The sequence below is a fragment of the Marmota marmota genome, unplaced genomic scaffold, assembly GCF_001458135.2.
Source record: "Marmota marmota marmota unplaced genomic scaffold, marMar, whole genome shotgun sequence".
NCBI classification, from domain to species: Eukaryota; Metazoa; Chordata; class Mammalia; order Rodentia; family Sciuridae; genus Marmota; species Marmota marmota.
The window spans coordinates 25624055-25641342 of NW_026000093.1; the positions used below are offsets into that span (position 1 = coordinate 25624055).

The 17288-nt window shown below is 33.8% G+C and overlaps 1 protein-coding gene across 1 annotated transcript in view; it reads left to right on the forward strand.

Annotated features, from left to right (window-relative positions):
- The window catches only part of Hnf4g (hepatocyte nuclear factor 4 gamma), a 234409-nt gene extending 218695 nt beyond the window's left edge, over positions 1 to 15714 (forward strand). The window contains exons 12-13 of the transcript XR_007340586.1: positions 12184 to 12246; positions 15105 to 15714. The gene's annotated coding sequence lies outside the window, so the exon portion shown is untranslated. The remainder of the gene's footprint in view (positions 1 to 12183; positions 12247 to 15104) is intronic.
- The last annotated feature ends 1574 nt before the right edge of the window (positions 15715 to 17288 follow it).

The following is a 17288-nucleotide window of genomic DNA, read 5'->3' on the forward strand; positions in this document are numbered from 1 at the left end:
TCACAACCCATATGCATTTATGCTCTGTTATATACGGGGAAACAGATGTCAAATTGTAGAGCAAAAGATTTTCTAAGCATAAAACTTTTTTTTCATATGGCATAAACCAAGTCATATAGGGTAATTTGGATTTTTTTATGTGTAAAAATGATTGCTTTTTAAGAAACTAAATTGTATTGTTCTTATTCTTTCATCAGGTTAAATATACTTCAGTTGTATACCATAGTTATTTTATTACAAATTATTTTCAAAAGAGATGGATCAGAAAACATTATATGAATTAATTTAATGGTAACCATAAGAGATCAATAGGTTTTTTAAAGAGCTACAGAGGTCCTTATTTATTTATATAATTCCATAGTAGTAAAAACAAGACATGAGAGCTAACAGTGCCTCCACTTTTGCCTGTAGCATCCTTCTCTGAAACCATACAAAGTAGTCTAACAATGAATCTCAGTCCAAGGTTCTTAGCAGTTACCATTAATTAATTAAAATTAACATTGGACCCTACTTAATATCCAAATCTAGCCTAGTCACCTTATGTTAGAAAGCACTAAAATGAAAATTAGAAACATGAAATCCTTGCATGAAAAGGGAACATAAATGGTGGTTCTTATAGCCTAGTTCCCTTACAACACTCCCTGAAAAACATTTGTGCTATGTTGTTAGTAAACCACAGCATTACTACTTTTCCAAATGATGAGAAACAGTTTATAGATGGTTACTTTTGTTGTACCATGCACCTAGACATTTATTGCTTGAACCAAATTGCTTGGCTTCAGAATCATTGTATTCCATATTGTATGGATTAATTATATGGAACATATAATTAAATTCAAGTTAGAACATTGAATGTATTCATTGAGGCAATATTTTTCTAAGATCTTGTAATAGTAGGCCGACTTTTGAGAGCCAGTAGCCAATTTCAAGCTTTCATCAAATGTTTAAGAGTTATTAAAATTTCTAATAATTTGCTAACTTCAAGAATTAGACAAAAGAAAACTCATGTCATAGTTTTCTGGCTGAAGGATTCTTAACTTTTTTATTATAAAACCTATATTTTTTTAAGTAGGGGAAATACACTTGTAGGGATATGTCCTCCAATTCACCTTGCCATATTTTGCAGTTGGACACATCTTTGATAATGCCAGGTATTTTTGTGCCTATTTGTAGTCTATGAATTTCATTTTATGGAAATATAAAACTTGGCAAACGTACAAACACAAAAATCTCAACAAATTCCTATTACTTTTTGTGGAAATTTTAATAATCTATGTTATAGCAATGGGTGCAATAAAATATTTAAAAAAGGAAATCAAGAAGGTGACAAAAATGATGACACATTTAACATTTTCAATACTACAATATACTGTCATTACTTACACACCATGCTATATAAAAGATTTTTTGAATTTATTCTTCTTCACTGTTATTTTTTATTCTCTGACGACTTTCTATCCATCCCTCCCATCTCCCCATTCTCTGCTAACCACCATTCTACTCTACTTTTATGAGGTCAGTTTTTATAGCTCCCACTATGAATGAAATAAAGTGGTGTAACTTTTAACTAAGTAAAAGAGGTGATGCATATGTTGATTAACTAGTTACAACCACTTCATAATGTATACATACTTTATAATGTCATGTTGTATGTGATAAATACATACAACTTATCTGTCAATTTATAAAGCAATGAAAAGCCAGGCACAGTGGCTCAGGAAGCCAAGGCAGGAGGATCGCAAGTTCAAGACCAGCTTCAGCAACTTAGCAAGGCCCTAAGCAATTTTGTGAGATCTGGTCTCAAAATCAAAAAAATTAAAAAAGGGATGAGGAATTTGGCTCAGGTGTTAAAAGCTCTAGCTTCAGTCCCCAATTTCAAAAAAAAAAAAAAAAAAGAAGAAGAAGAAACACTGTGTGTCTGTGTGTGCACACGTGTGTGTGTGTGTGTTTAAGAGTAACAACCATATCAGTACCTTAAGAGACAGGCTTTGCAAATAATAATAGCCACTTTTAAGTGTCAGTGATTTTAAGTGTGTTTTGTTTGTTTTTATACACTGAATATGCTTTATGATTGTTTTTATCCCTGTTTGGAAGAAAAGTTTAGTGATGCTCTGACAAATGAAGCAACTTACCAATGAACCCAACAGCTGGGAGATGAGATTCAAATCTAAGAAGTTTTACTTCCAATTTGGGATTGTTATTGTGCTATAGCTGTCTCTTTGTGAAAAGTTTCAAATAAATATTGATGATGAGCAATTAAAATTATTTAATTACTGTGGGAGAGTTTGCATTTTATTTTAAAATGTGAAGACATTGTCTACAATAAATCTACAAAGAAAATAAAGTTGCTGATTCATAGCATTGATGTCCTTAGGAAGATATTACCAAGTACCTTAAACTGTGTTAGGTGTGGGATTGATATGTTTGGAATCAAAAGCAGTGAATTTTGGGATATATCACTTACTTCAGTCTTAGAAAATGAAAAATTACAATTCTAAAAATGCAATAATATTTAAAAATCTTTGAAGATCTTATTGAATATAGTATTTTGAAAGCAGCAGTTGCAGAGTTTTGTGGTTAGACTCTGCCCTGAGCTGTATTGAATTCCTGCAATGAGATGCAAAATACTACTTGTCTGTGAAGATGGGTGCATTTGCAGGGAGAGGGCTCAAGGAATTCATGACAATCTCAAAGAGACTAGATTTGTAACACAAAAACTTTCACAATGAGTTCTCTAGTATGTTATTTAGTACATCATTAAGTGGAAGAAGTTGTATATTTTGTTTTTTACTTTTAGCAAATTGTGTATCTTCAGAATTATCAAATAATGATCAGATCTTCATTTAATTTTCTGTGCCTTAATAACATAGTCACTATATGGTGTTTACATGCATATGAATCAAATATAATTTTTTAAGAATATTTAATTTTTAACTGTAGTTGTACACAATACCTTTTTATTATTAATTTATTTTTATTTGGTGTTGAGGAACATACCCAGAACCTCACATGAGCTAGGTGGGTGCTCTACTGCTGAGCCACAACCCCAGCCCAAATCAAATATAATTTTAAGCAGGAAATTTTATTTTTCTTAAATATAAATGTTCTTAAAAATAAGTATATATATAATAAATATATATTTTATATATATATATATATATATATATATATATTACCTATATCAACAAAGAAATATCTGTGAATATAAACAAACACATGTACAGATTTCTAGCAAATGCTATTTTTCATGTTTTTCCAGGAGACCACAACATATTATGTTTTGAGTAGCTGTTTTACCTTTGTTTTATCCCAAATGCTTTTATCAAAAAAAAGGAAGGTAGGTGCTCTGGATATAGCTCAGTTGGGAGAGTGCTTGCTTCACGTGTATAACACCCTGGGTTCAATCCCCAAAACCACAGAAAAAAAAAAGAGAAAAGAAACATGATGTTCAAAAAGGAGAATAGGCTTTATCACAAAAGGTTTTTCAGTGCTTATAATCTTACAAAAAATGTTTTAATTTAGAGACTTAGATTTAGAATGAAAAAGATTATTGTGATCACCTGTTGACTCTTCTGGGGCCAAGGCTTTTGTGTGTATGTGTGGTGTGGTTTATGCTTATTGTGTACATACATAATAAGGACAACCTTTGAAAAATTTGGTTCTAAATGTCAGGAACCAAAAAGAACTCTATCATGTGTGTTATTAATATGTTTCACTATCTAAAAGAATATTCCATCATGTTGTAGGAATGTCACATTACCATAATTTTCTTATATCAAATGCATGCATTTAGCAAGTACATTATGACAGTGTCTGCCCTGAATGAAGAAAATCCCTTTTGTACTGAGCTTCATGATGTTGAACTGTCCCATCTACTTTAAAAATACATCAATATTTTAGAAGTAATTTTTCTATCCTTTGTTAGCATTTCAATACATTTGAATAAACCAGACTTGTGTCCATAGAGTACAAAGTAAAATAGAGTTTGGCAATTTTCTTCAAGAGGATCTATGTATATATAAATGTCAAGTGGAAGAAGTTGTATATTTTGTTTTTTACTGTTTGTCAAATTGTGTATCTTTTCAAAATCCTCAAATAATTATTAGATCTTCGTTTAATTTTCTGTGCCTTTATAGAATATCATTAATGTGATGTTTGTTTGCATATAAATCAAATATATTTTTTTATGCAGAAGAGTTTATTTTTCTAGGATTTAAATGTTCTTGAAAAAATAATATCTGCAAGACAAATGAAGTAAAACTGGTTGGGCATGGTGGTACACACCTGTAATCCCAGGTACTTTGGAGGCTAAGGTGGAAATTTCACAAGTTTAGGCCAGCTTAGGAAACCTAGCAAGACCCTGTCTCAAAATAAAAAATAAAAAGGAATAGGGATGTAGCTCAAGGAAAAATTTTTAAAAAATTAAATAAAGGTAAAACCAGGAAAAATATACTGGCTTATTTTAACATTTAATATGAATTTTTAAATTTAAAAAATCTGTTAAAGATGTAAATTTAAATTATAAAAGCAATGACAAAATTGCCAATATTCTATAATTTCAAATCATCAGGTTTTCATGTGCTACAACCTTCATACCATTACTATACCATAACATATTTGTAAAAATATGACATGACTTTGGAAGTTAATATAATATTCTTTTCAGTTACTTTCTTTACAAATATGATCACAATATTAGGTCATCTGCCTTATATATGAAACCATGTATTATCAATTTAAATTTGGTAATTACTCATGTTTTCATTAGAAGTCCCAAATTCCACAGCTAGAAACATAGTTATTACACTAAAATCACAGGCACTCTAATATATCATCTCTTTCTTTTTAGATAGCCATCTCTGTCCTAGCCAAGATCATGGACTTGTCAGAGTTTCTCCTCTAAACTATTTGTTCAGAGCTTTCTTTGTTCAGGGTGGCTTCATGATCATTCAATAACATGTATTGAGTATTGCTCAGCACCGATTGTGACACATCTTCTCATTTCTCTGCACTTCCTTTCCCTTAGATTTTTCCAACTTGTCATCTTGTAGTTTCGAATAGCTCCCTGGGCTGTCACTCTGAAACACAGACCTTTAGACACTGCTTCTTTCCTAAACTCTGGACCTTCACTTCCAAATTTCACACATGTATCACTGAATATCTGTTTTCACTAAGAACTGAATTGTGGGGTTTTGTTTTTTCCCTCTAAAATAACTCTCTATAATCATTTCCAAAGAGCCATTTTAGAGAAATAGCAACTCACAAGCCTTGTGATCATTTTTGATTCCTGCTTTTCTAATTCGTTTCTTTTCAGTAAATTAAACCATAGTCTATTACCCTTGAGAACAATTCACCTTTCTCTTTCTCCTGTTCCTTTTCTTGAAGCTATCACTGCACTCTAGGACCTGCTGCCATAGCCCCCAAGTTTGTCTCCCTGATATATATATATATATATATATTTATTTATTTATTTATATTTATATTTGTTTTCTAAGCCCTACTTTAGGGCATCACAAGATTAATGATCTTGCTATCAGTTTCTGAAATGTTCCATAGCTCCTAATTGTCTACCAGAGGAAGTATGATGACCAGGCCAGTTCTTTAAGGTCCTGAATTGTTTGAACCCTGTAGTCTTTCTAGCATCACTTCAACCTCTTTCTTAAGCAAATGTTCATTTTAGAAAACAGGTTAGTCACACAAATTAAGACAAATGAAGTAAAACTGGTTGGGCATGGTGGTACACATGGTGGTACACACAGTGGTCCCTTTGGTCATTTTTATCACTCATGATATTATATGTACTAGAATTTTCTTTTCCCTGTCTACCTACTAGCTATGCTTCTCTAAACTGTTATAATAGTTATTCTCTTCTACATTGAAGAAACTACTTTGTACGTCATTTTGATGATCTTTCTATTATTGCCTTAAATTCTACAAGATAAATGCCTGGTTATTTGTTTCTTTGTGTTTTCTTTATCCAATTAGATTATGACCTTTTGGAAGATAGACTTATATGCTAACATTTTTCACCTGCTTATTACATTGCAGTGCTTAACATAATTCCAAGTACTTAATATGTGTCCCAAAAATACTTTTTCAGTTGAATAGATTATAGAATATTAAACAATTGCACAATTGCCAATTTTTGTTTCTCAACAAAATTCAGCACATGGTAAGTTTAGGAATAGAACTGTTTAGGCCAGCCTAGGAAACCTAGCAAGACCCTGTCTCAAAATAAAAAATAAAAAGGAATAGGGATGTAGCTCAAGGAAAAAGAAAAAAAATTAAATAAAGGTTGCAACTGAACAAAGTTCACACATTTCAAAGTGTCAGAAGCGCAGCATGTAGAAAGCAGGGCACAGGCTGTGTATTTGGTGTCAGTAGAGATGAATGGTCAAGTGATGAGTGGGAAGCAATTTATGATTATGGGTTTGAAAAAGAAGCTTATAAGAGAACTAATGAAAGTTTATGTTTGGTTTGACACTGGTAATTCTAATAAAACTTTACTTTTTTCCCATTTTTTTAATTAGTGAATTATAGCTGTACATAATAGTGGAATTTGTTGTAATATATTTATACATGCACACAATGTTATTGTGTGCATATTATTTTCCTTTTCCCTCCCTGTCTCTTTCCTCATGGGATCTTTCTTCTACCCAACTGATTTCCGTACAATATTCATGAAATTCCTGTCTTTCTTTTCTTCCTGTCTAGCTCCCACATATGAGAGAAATTACATGACCCTCAACCTTCTGAGAAAATCCAGTATAACACTAAAGGTTTTCAAAATTTTAGCAGAATTATTTAGAACCGAGACAAATCCAAAGCCATGTAGAAAACATTACTAGGAAATGGACCCACTCACTGAGTCTACATTAAATGCACACAACCCAAGATTTATGAATTATTTTACAGAAAGTACAGCATCTATAGGAGACAAACACTGAGCAAGACATAAATGCCAGAGGTTTGAGTTGAAATTTGGGCTAATACTAAATAGCATTTGGGCCAAAATGCAAAGAGCATGGTGGTGGTGACAGTGATGTTGGTGATGTGTTCTGGCTCCTGATTGTGTTAATTTGTGGAGTGTTCAGGTAAAATATTATTTTTTTAAAGACTCCTTGAAAATAATGAGAAAGAGCTGGGAGAAGTGGTGCACGCCTGTAATCCTAGTGGCTCAGGAGGCTGAGGCAGGAGGACCACAGTTCAAAGCCATCCTCAGCAACTCAGCAAGGCTGTCAGCAAATTAGCAAGACTCTGTCTCAAAAATAAATAATTGAATAAATAAATAAAAATAAAATAAAGCAGGGGATGTGGCTCAGTTTTTAAGTGCCCTGGGTGTAATCTCTGGTGGGGGAAAAAAAAGATGAAAGAACTGTGAATTATAGATACCATTGATTGATTCATGGTCTTCATGGGAAGAATGAACCTTGCTTCCCAAACTCATCTAAAGAACAATATGTGATCTAAGTAAATAAAAAAGTAAAGTAATATTTAGTTTCTAACTTGTGCTAGTCAATACTGCCTCTAGGCCTAAGTGTCACTGACTCCCAGGGCTTCATTTTGTTCCATATGGTGCCCCTGAAACTATGCAATGTTTCATTCCTTGCTGTGCCTGATCTATCCATATATGTGCAACTGACCCCACAGAGATTTCAAATACCAATTTATGACTTCATTTGAGCAAGATCAATTTGCTTACATAAATTTTGTTTGTGTTTTTAGGTTCCAGGAAAATGGTTTTATTATTTATCATGAATTCAAATTTTTGAAAATGAAAATTCACAGAAATATTTATCATTATGGGTCAAGCAGTACTTGTCTGTATTTTCTTTAAAAAACAAACTGAAACAGTGTCAAATAAAACCAACATAAGACATACAAAATCATGATGACTTGCCGAAAAAGCAATGATCAATGATTTACTTAATATTTTATCATATCAACTGTTTTTTATTTGTTCTTTTTAGATATTCATGATGGTAGAGTATATTTTGTCATATTTTGACTATTTAATAATCACAGTTGATTACATGTGGAGATTTGATTTGGATAGATCAGATGGCAACTCTTCAAAATTTTAACAGTGAGGAAAACACTATGTTGCTTTCTGGAAATGCTATTTATAGTTAAGATAATATATTAACATCTCAGTTCATTTTCACAATAGGCTAACAGGTATAGAGTGTTTTCAATTTTGTTCTATTTTTCTCCTTTTGAAGTTATGAGATCTTCCATGTGATCTTTTGAGTTTCTTAAATATTATGAAAAAATTATCCCAGAAATTGGGGATAAACTGGATGCTATTGTTCATAAGAGAGATCACTGTAATAGAATCAAAAGCCAACTGCCACCTAAATACCAAAACATTCTATAAGAGATTGGTAATGCAGATTGAATTTTGCAATGCAAGTAGGAAAGAAACTGTTTACTAATAGATAATAGTATAAGAGTTTTCTGTTACTGTTTACTTAACAATGTTAGGAGAGAGAATTTGCTGACAAAAGCAGAACTCTTTTTTTCTTGCAACTATTAGTTTCTACTAGTACAAATTCCTCAACTGACAAATAGTATCTTTTTTCATCTTTGTGTCCTAGAAACTAGCACAGGGCCTGGTTCAAACTAGCCATGTTGATTACATGGCTAGGGAATGAGTGGATGATACTACAAATGAAAGCTAAAGAAAAAATATGAACAATATAAACGGCGTAATCAATGTGAATGTGGTATTTAAGAGCCTTCGTCCTGCTACTTGTACATAAAATACATTTAATAGGCATTATCTTTTGCTTTTTCCTAAGATGCTACATCAGTGTTTAATGAGACATTAAATAGTTGTAGTGACAAAGTTGTGTTAACTTCTATTAATTTCATCTCTAAAAAATTTTTAATCTTTCTTTTTTTTCTTGTCATTAATTTTCCACAGCAGATAATGTGTTTACTTTCCTTTTTCAAATCCATACCGCCAACTTAACATTTAGAGAACATTATAATCCATCATTTTGCATGCGTCTATATGGAGGAAAACTGGGGGTCAGAGAGAGAAAGTGGATTGTTCAAATCTATGAAAATTTTGAGTGGTAGAGTCAGCATTTGCTACCATTAAGATATCAAAACTTATCATGAAGTGATGATATGCTGGCGGCCTCCCTTCTGAGAACCCCTAGGTCCTATCTTTATCTTTACCTTTTTTCTGTGGGAGTAGGATACCTATTTTACATCTCACAGTCTCTTCTACCTACTGGCTTTTGGTTGTTTTGAGCTAATGGAGGCACTAACAGGAGCTGAGAGAGAGGGAGAGGGGATGAAGAGAAACTAGAGTATTTTTCCTCTGCCCCCTCCTGCTGTGGGCTGCAGTTGGGAACAGTTAGTATGTTTCTCCAAGACTATAGGTTTACAGTGTCTTTTGAAGCAACTCCTTCTCATATCCTCTGTTTCCCATGGGCTGGGGTAACTCTCCTTCTTCCCTGGGCTTTTCAGATTGAGGTTGCCTTTAACAGCTCATCATCAAGACCCAAACAAATGTTGGTCCTCACAACTACTCCTAGTTTTTAAAGATGTTTGCTTATACCCAAACACAAGTCTGTTAATAAGTCCTCCTTTACTCTCTTCAAATGTATGAATTGGATTCTCTTTTCAAACAGGACACAGAAAATGACCAATAGATAACATGTCCATTTAAAAAATGAGGTGGTCTTTAAAAACCTGAATCTAGTTAGTTGAATCTATTTGGCCTTCTCTTTCGCTAATTATTTTTGCATTTTCCTGCATATGGGTCAAGGAAAAATGTAAACTACTTTTAACTTTATTAAGAAAAGGAGAGGGAATATTTTAAAAAGTTTTTTTTCCCATGGATTAAAAAAATGCCCACACTTGGCATTATTATTATTATTTTTTAATTGCTTTTGAAACAATAAAAGGTTTCTGGGAAATAGTAGCTTTTGCCCTATTCCATTAAATGACAGTGAAGTTGTTGGAAGGTTCCTGTGTGATGTTGCAATGAATTAAATGTAGATTTGGGTTTCTGAGCCTGCTGAGTTGAGTGGGCTGAGAACAGGAATGGACCAGTCACAATAAACTGGAATAACAGTGATTGAATTGGGTGGAATTTGTTTATTTTGCAGACAAACAAGTTGACTTTTTCTCAGCCTGAATTGAAACAAATGACTTTTTATTGACTTTATGTGTTGCTAAAAACTTACATGTGAAGCAAGTTAATTTTTTTGATTCCATTAAATTTATAATAATAAAATAATATTTATCATTACTACTTGTATGTCCTCTGGGCTTTTTGCAGCACAAACTGTATTCTCAGTCTATTTTTACTGTTGTCATCGTCAAGACCCAAACAAATGTTGGTCCTCACAACTACTCATAGTTTTTAAAGATGTCTATCAAAAATTTATGATTTGCCTAGATCATGTGTTGAAAGACTTTAGTCTTATGGACCTCAAGGACATACTGCATTTTGTCACATCTACACAGCTATACATTTCTGGAGGATAATTCAGCTCATGGTATCTCAGTATCCTTTTAAATTTTAAGTGCTTTTTAATTTTTTACAGGCCTTCTTTAGAGAACATTATAATAGAGGGATGCCTCACAGAGTCATACTTTTATCTAGCACTTTATGAAATTTCTATAGGTAAATATGAAGAGCCACAGTCTCTTTTATGACTAACTTATTTTACATCAGAAGTTAAGAGGTATGCCCCCAAAGAATGTGACAGGGCATGAATTTAGAAAGGAAAGGAAGAATGGAATGCCTTGAGAATTCAGAAGAAATGGATTATTAACATTCCTTTTTCACACTAATAAAGTTGTTTAATTTTGTAAGGATGTTACATAAGGTCTAGCTGGACAGAAAATTCCATGAGAGTAGAGGTCGGCCAGGTATTTGCATTTCTTCAAATAGAAAGCACAACTTCTTGTATTAATATTTAAATAGCTGCTACTGATTAATTACAGTGGTATTCTTGAGTGAGACTCTTCAAAATGGCATGGTGCTTCCTGGTTGCATGTTCTCAGAAGAAAGCAAATTTAGGGTAGATATTATAAAATATATTGACATGCAAGTGGGAACTCTGTCTTTCCATACCTCATTCCCATAAGTAATAGGTAATCCCAGAAAACCAAGCCTATGCAGATCTCTCCATTTCTCTGGGATGGCTATCTTCTTCTGTCACCAATCTCCAAAACCTAGAACAATAGGGAACAGCCAGTCACAGCAAAGCCACCATACTTCTTGCAAGTATATGTCAAAATTCAATTCCAAGAGTTCTGAGTATGCATTTCATCATCTATGGCTTTCTGACTTATTACAGTTTTGCTACTTATGCGATGACAGAACTGTACTTGGTCTTTATTGGAAGCAATTGTGCTTCTGAAATCATATTCCACATGTCCCATTCTGACATTCTAGTTAGTGCTCCTTTTGGAGGGAGTTCTAATTCATTGATTGTTATAATGACCCAAGATTGGTTGAGTATTTTGTATGTACAAAAGTGCATGGTTAGTATTCACTCATGGTTTCCATTCACACTAAAGTGGAACTTCCTAATTCTATATCAATCCAACTATTTGTCTTTTTTGCATCTGTACCCAGCCTACTTAGCACCATTGGGGAAGCAACATAGTAATGCAGGTTGTCATTTTTGTTAATATACAGTAATGCTGGAAAAATACAGCTCTTACCTTTACTAATTTTTTTTTCTCCAGAGAAACTATTTCAAATATCTTCTTTTGTCAAACTAATTCTCAGGAAAAAATGAATTCCTTTCAATTTTTTAGGTAAAATTACAGTGATCTAATAGGACCTCCCTTCACTGTTCATTATAAAATCTACAAAAATGCTGACCTCCGCATTGTCCTTCCTTTCTTTCCTTCTGCTATAAAGGGAAAGGAATTCATTTTCCCACTCTAGGACAGTCCTTCTGTCTACACTGTCTACACAGTCCATTCATCTATCATGCCCTCTCCTCCATCATGGTTTCTTCCATTTCACTCCTCACTCAGGTGTACTTCAGCCTTTCCTATATCTTCTCCAAGCACAATCAAAACTGTCTTTTGCGATCTGTCCTCATCCACTTATAAAACTTACAGTTAATTGCTTCTGTCTCTTCCTTCAAAGTCATATTTCTCAAGTGGTTTTATATACGATCTCCATTTTTTTTTCTCTTACAGGTTTAATCTTTACCTCAAATATGACCTTCTCCAAAACTGCCACTGACATGACTCTCTCTAACGGTAAGCGACAACAGTCCCTTTATTACCTCTATATCACATTTTTAAATACATTGATATATTAATCACTCAAGTAATATCTATGAAAACTAATGCAATTGTCCAAGACTGATTTCCTGCTCGTTGGCTTAGAACAGGATATGGCTTTTTACAAAACACCATGAAATCTCATCATTTAAGGCAATCAAGCTTGACCAAGCTCAAGTGTTGGATCTCAAACTCTTGATCATTCTTCTTGCATGTATAAATTTTATCTTTTATCATTGTAATTACAGTGAGTATTGTATAATGCTCACCAACTTTGAAAGTCCATTAACTTTTTAAAATATTTTTGACATATAACAGTTATACATGTTTATGGGGGTACAGTATAATATTTCAGTATATGAATGCAATGAGTAATGATTAAATCAGAGTAATTAGCATATCCATCATTTCAAACATTTATTATTTCTTGTATTAGGGACATTCAAAATCTTTTTTTTTCTACCTATTTTTATTTGTAACATTTCTAGCTTTACCCATTTTGAACATGCTTCTTTTTTGATTCAGGAAGTTTTCTCTTACATGGTGGTCAATTCTTCTCACTTATTTTTGAGGTTTAAACTTCTGAACTCTTATTAAAGGATGGTAGACCTCCAGAATCGATTGTCCAGGCTCCTTTATATTCTTTCTAAAATATTCTTTATCTCTCTTTTTATTTTTTTAATTTTCTAGGCATTTCCTCAAACTTATCTTCTAAATTAATTTGGTAAGATGGTCCTTTATTAAAATTCTATTTTAAAAATCTTAAAATTTTGAAAATTTTATTTTTATTTTTTGCAAAGGCTAGTTTTTGTCTTATACTTAGTCTTTGTGGTGAGGTGCCAAGGATTGAACTCAGGGGCACTCGGCCACTAAGCCACAGCCACACTCTATCTTATTTAGAGACAGGGTTTAATTGAGTTGCTTAGTGCCTCACTTTTGCTGAGGCTGGCTTTGATTTGAGATCATCCTGCTTCAGCCTCCTGAAGATTACAAGTATGGGATTACAAGTATGTGCCATCATACCTGGCATACATATTCTTTTTACATAAAAGTTCATCATTATTGTTGTATGATATTTCTTGAATTTCTCTTAGAGTACAAATTAGAATTCATCTTTTTTTTCCAAAATAGTCATTTTTTCTTGATATTAATTATTTTTTGTGTTATTCAGTAATTATCTTTGATGATGCACATTTTCCTCAATTGTCAGGAGATATTTATGTGTCTTTCCCCTTTTGGAATGTTGCATATAGCTAGTTGCATACATACTAGCTATCAACATGGGTCTGTAACATTATGCAGTTTAGTTTTTAATAGGTCACTCTCAAGTGCAGGGGCAAATTTCAGGACCTACTTATTTGTCTGTGTGTACATTACAGGTTGGATTTGCCTTAGAATTCATGGACAGGAAGTATGCAGGCAGACCCTGTAGAACATTTTAGAACATTTCTTTTTTTGGCAGTACTGTACTTCTTACCCAGGGGGATTGTGGCACTGCAATACTCTGTTCTGCTTCTCTTCTCCACATCTCATCAATGCTGGGACATGTTGTCAGCACCAAGATCACTTTTTAGAAATCATAGTTAATATCTTCAGCTCAGATAGCTCCAGAATGCTCCCACTGTAACTCCCTCTTGATCTTAACAACCAATGTTTGCTTTTTAAGAAGGTAATTTCTTTAACAAATAATGCTGCTTACATTTATTTTTGACCATTGCATTTTGACCATAGATTTTGGTGGCTTAAAACAACACCCAATCATTGCCTTGCCATTCTGCAGGTTAGAAAGGAAGGGCAAGAGCTGAGTTCTCTGGCTCAAGTTCTCACAAAGCTGCCATGCAGGTACTGGCTGGTGCTAGGATCCAATCTCACACTTGGGATGTTCATCTAAGACTGTTTATATTGTTAGCAGAATTAAATTCCTGATGTAGAAGAAATGAAAACTTGGTTTGCTTTCTCTTCTCAACTTGAGGCTTTCTTACCTCCTAGAAGTCACCCACATTCCTTGTGGATGCTTCCCCCATCTTCAGCCGGAGGCAGAATTTACTTTACATTGAAACCTAGTATCTAGTATACTTCAAATCTATTTTTCTTTTTGTCTGTGACCTAGAGACCCACTCAGAATAAACTTCCATTTTATTATTTTAATTGATTAGGGACTCTCATAACATCTTCCAAATCCTTTTGCCATATAATGTACATATCATGAGAGTGATATCTCTTCACTTCCACAGATCATGCCCACACTCAGGATGGCTATATGGACAGGATCTTATGGTTATACAGATTCTTTCCTGATATGTGATTCTATATTTAGCAGTTATAAGTTCTAGAGAGTCAATGTGGCCAATGTAAAATAGTAAACAACAAATTAGATTGAAACATATCTGAAGAATTTATTGTCTGAGTGATGTGAAATGGATAAAAGGGAAAGTAGGTAGTATTATGTTTTGATTTCAATTCAAACAAATTTTTTTCAAAGTTGACACAGCATAACCAAAATTTGACAAAGCCTCAACAATTTGTGACAAAATTGTCTCAGTCTATTTTAATTGTTTCCTTTCCTTTTAGTTTATCTCAGGGATCTCTCCCATGGTCTTAAGTGGTCCATGTCACAGTCTCTACTCTCTGAGCTCTGGATAAGTTCCACCAGGACCATGCCATCTTTCATCATCTCCTGATGAATGTGTTGGAGTCTCAGGTCTCCACCATTGATTAGGCTGCGAGTTCAACTACCACACTAGTCTTACAAAGAGACTGCTTTTTCCTCTGCTGTTTTTCTTTTTTTTTTTTTTTAAAGAATATTCATAAATTCTTGCTTGGATTCTCTACAGTTCAGCTGAGACAAGAAAACAGCATGCAAGAAGATGTTGCTGAAAATATGGAACTTCCTGAATGTTCTCATAGTTCACAGATTCCAGCCATGGTCATTTGTCCTTACCATGTCAAATTCCTAACTGACGTCTGTTTAAAGATGCCAGTTTTATTCAAGCTCTAGAAATTCCCTTAAGCATCTAAAAGATCAAGTGCAGAAGTGCTCTTGTCTCTTCTTCTAGTCCAAGGGTTCCATGTTCACTTTCTAGTTTCTTCTTTATAACATGCCTTTTTTTCTAAAATAATGGAAATTGATTGGCTGTGTTTTAGGGAAGATATCAGAAATATTAGAAGGTTTTAGGTAGAAAATTAATATGGAAGTTCAGGTCTTACAACATCTGTAGGTAGACTGGAGTAATAAGAAGACAGCAGAGTGTAGCCACTAGATTGGGGAGTTTGAGTGTACCATACTATCTAAATTCCAGAAATTAAACACTGATAACTGTGACCAGTACCAATGCTGCCACCTCTTAACACCCTCAAAACTAAGGATTAGACACAGAAATGTTGATCTGGGTCACCACAACTATCTCAAACATCCATGTCTCCATTATCTTCCCTGCTAGAAAAGAAAAAAAAGGCAACAAGAATGTGACTAAGAAAGGCCCCAAGATTCCATACCCAGGATACAAATCTTGTCTAACTTTCTTCTCTTGATTTTGAGTGGTTCTTTTGAATATGTGGTATTACTCCCATGTTCATGTTACCTTCCAGATGTGATTAAATACCCCAATAAAATGACTGGAAGATTTATCCTGGGTGGACCTGATTGAATCAGGTGTGTCCTTAAAAGACACCAGAGAGCATCAAGTTTGAAGAGTTGTCCTGTTGGCCATGAAGGAGTTTAGTCATGTTGCAAACTGTAATGAAGAGTACGACGTGGCTAGCATGGTATAGGCCTCTGAGAAACCAGAACAGTCCCAAGGAGATAGCAAGAAAATAGGAATGTCAGTCTTACAACGTGCAGTGAGTCTCAAAGAAGACCCCAAGTTTTCAAATGAGATTGTTCCCCTTCAACACTTTGTTCCAGTAGGGCAAAGTAGTGAACTTGATAGAACGCAGCTAAACTGCACACAGATTCTTGGAATATGGAAACTGAGATAATAAATTTGTGTTCTTTAAGTCAAGTGTGGTGGTGCATGCCTGTAAGTTTTGCCACTTGGGAGGATCACAAGTTCAAGGTCAGCTGTGGTGTAATACCTTAAAATTTTAAAAATGGCTAGAGATATAGCTTAGTAGCAGAATGCCCCTGAGTTCAATTCTCAGAATTGGAAAAAAATAAAAAAGACGAGAATAAAAAAAAATTATGCTGTTAAAGCTGCTCAATTTGTGGTAATTTGTTGTGCAGAATGAAGAATGACACCCCCCCAAAGAAAACATGTCTAGAAAACAAAGCAAACAAACAAACAAAAAATGCCACTAATAAACTCTGAATAGAGTGACTTTCATCTTGCTTGTTCCTTATAGATATGCTTGTGTGCATCTAATTGATGGAATTCTTTTTTAAGGGAGCCTTAATGTAGATAGTTTTCTAGTCTTTGTGATATTGGAAAATACATTAAAAAAGAAGAAAATAGAGACTAAACAATACAAGACACTATTTTACATAGAGCATATCAAATTATTTCAAAGGTTGTCTGGGTTTTTTGTTTTGTTTTGTTTTTTGTTTTTATTTTTTATTGTTGGTTGTTCAAAACATTACATAGTTCTTGATATATCATCTTTCACACTTTGCTTCAAGTGGGTTATGAACTCCCATTTTTAGCCCATATACAGATTGCAGAATCACATCAATTACACATCCATTGATTTACATATTGCCATACTAGTGACTGTCATGTTCTGCTACCTTTCCTATCCTCTACTATCCCCCCTCCCCTCCCCTCCCCACCCCTCTTCTCTCTCTACCGCCTCTACTGACCTTCATTTCTCCCCTTTGTATTATTTTTCCCTTTCCCCTCATTTCCTCTTGTATGTTCTTTTGTATAACCCTGAGGGTCTCTTTCATTTCCATGCAATTTCCCTTTTCTCTCCCTTTCCCTCCCACCTCTCATCTCTGTTTAATGTTAATCTTCTTCTCATGCTCTTCGTCCCTACTCTGTTCTTAGTTACTCTCCTTATATCAAAGAAGACATTTGGCATTT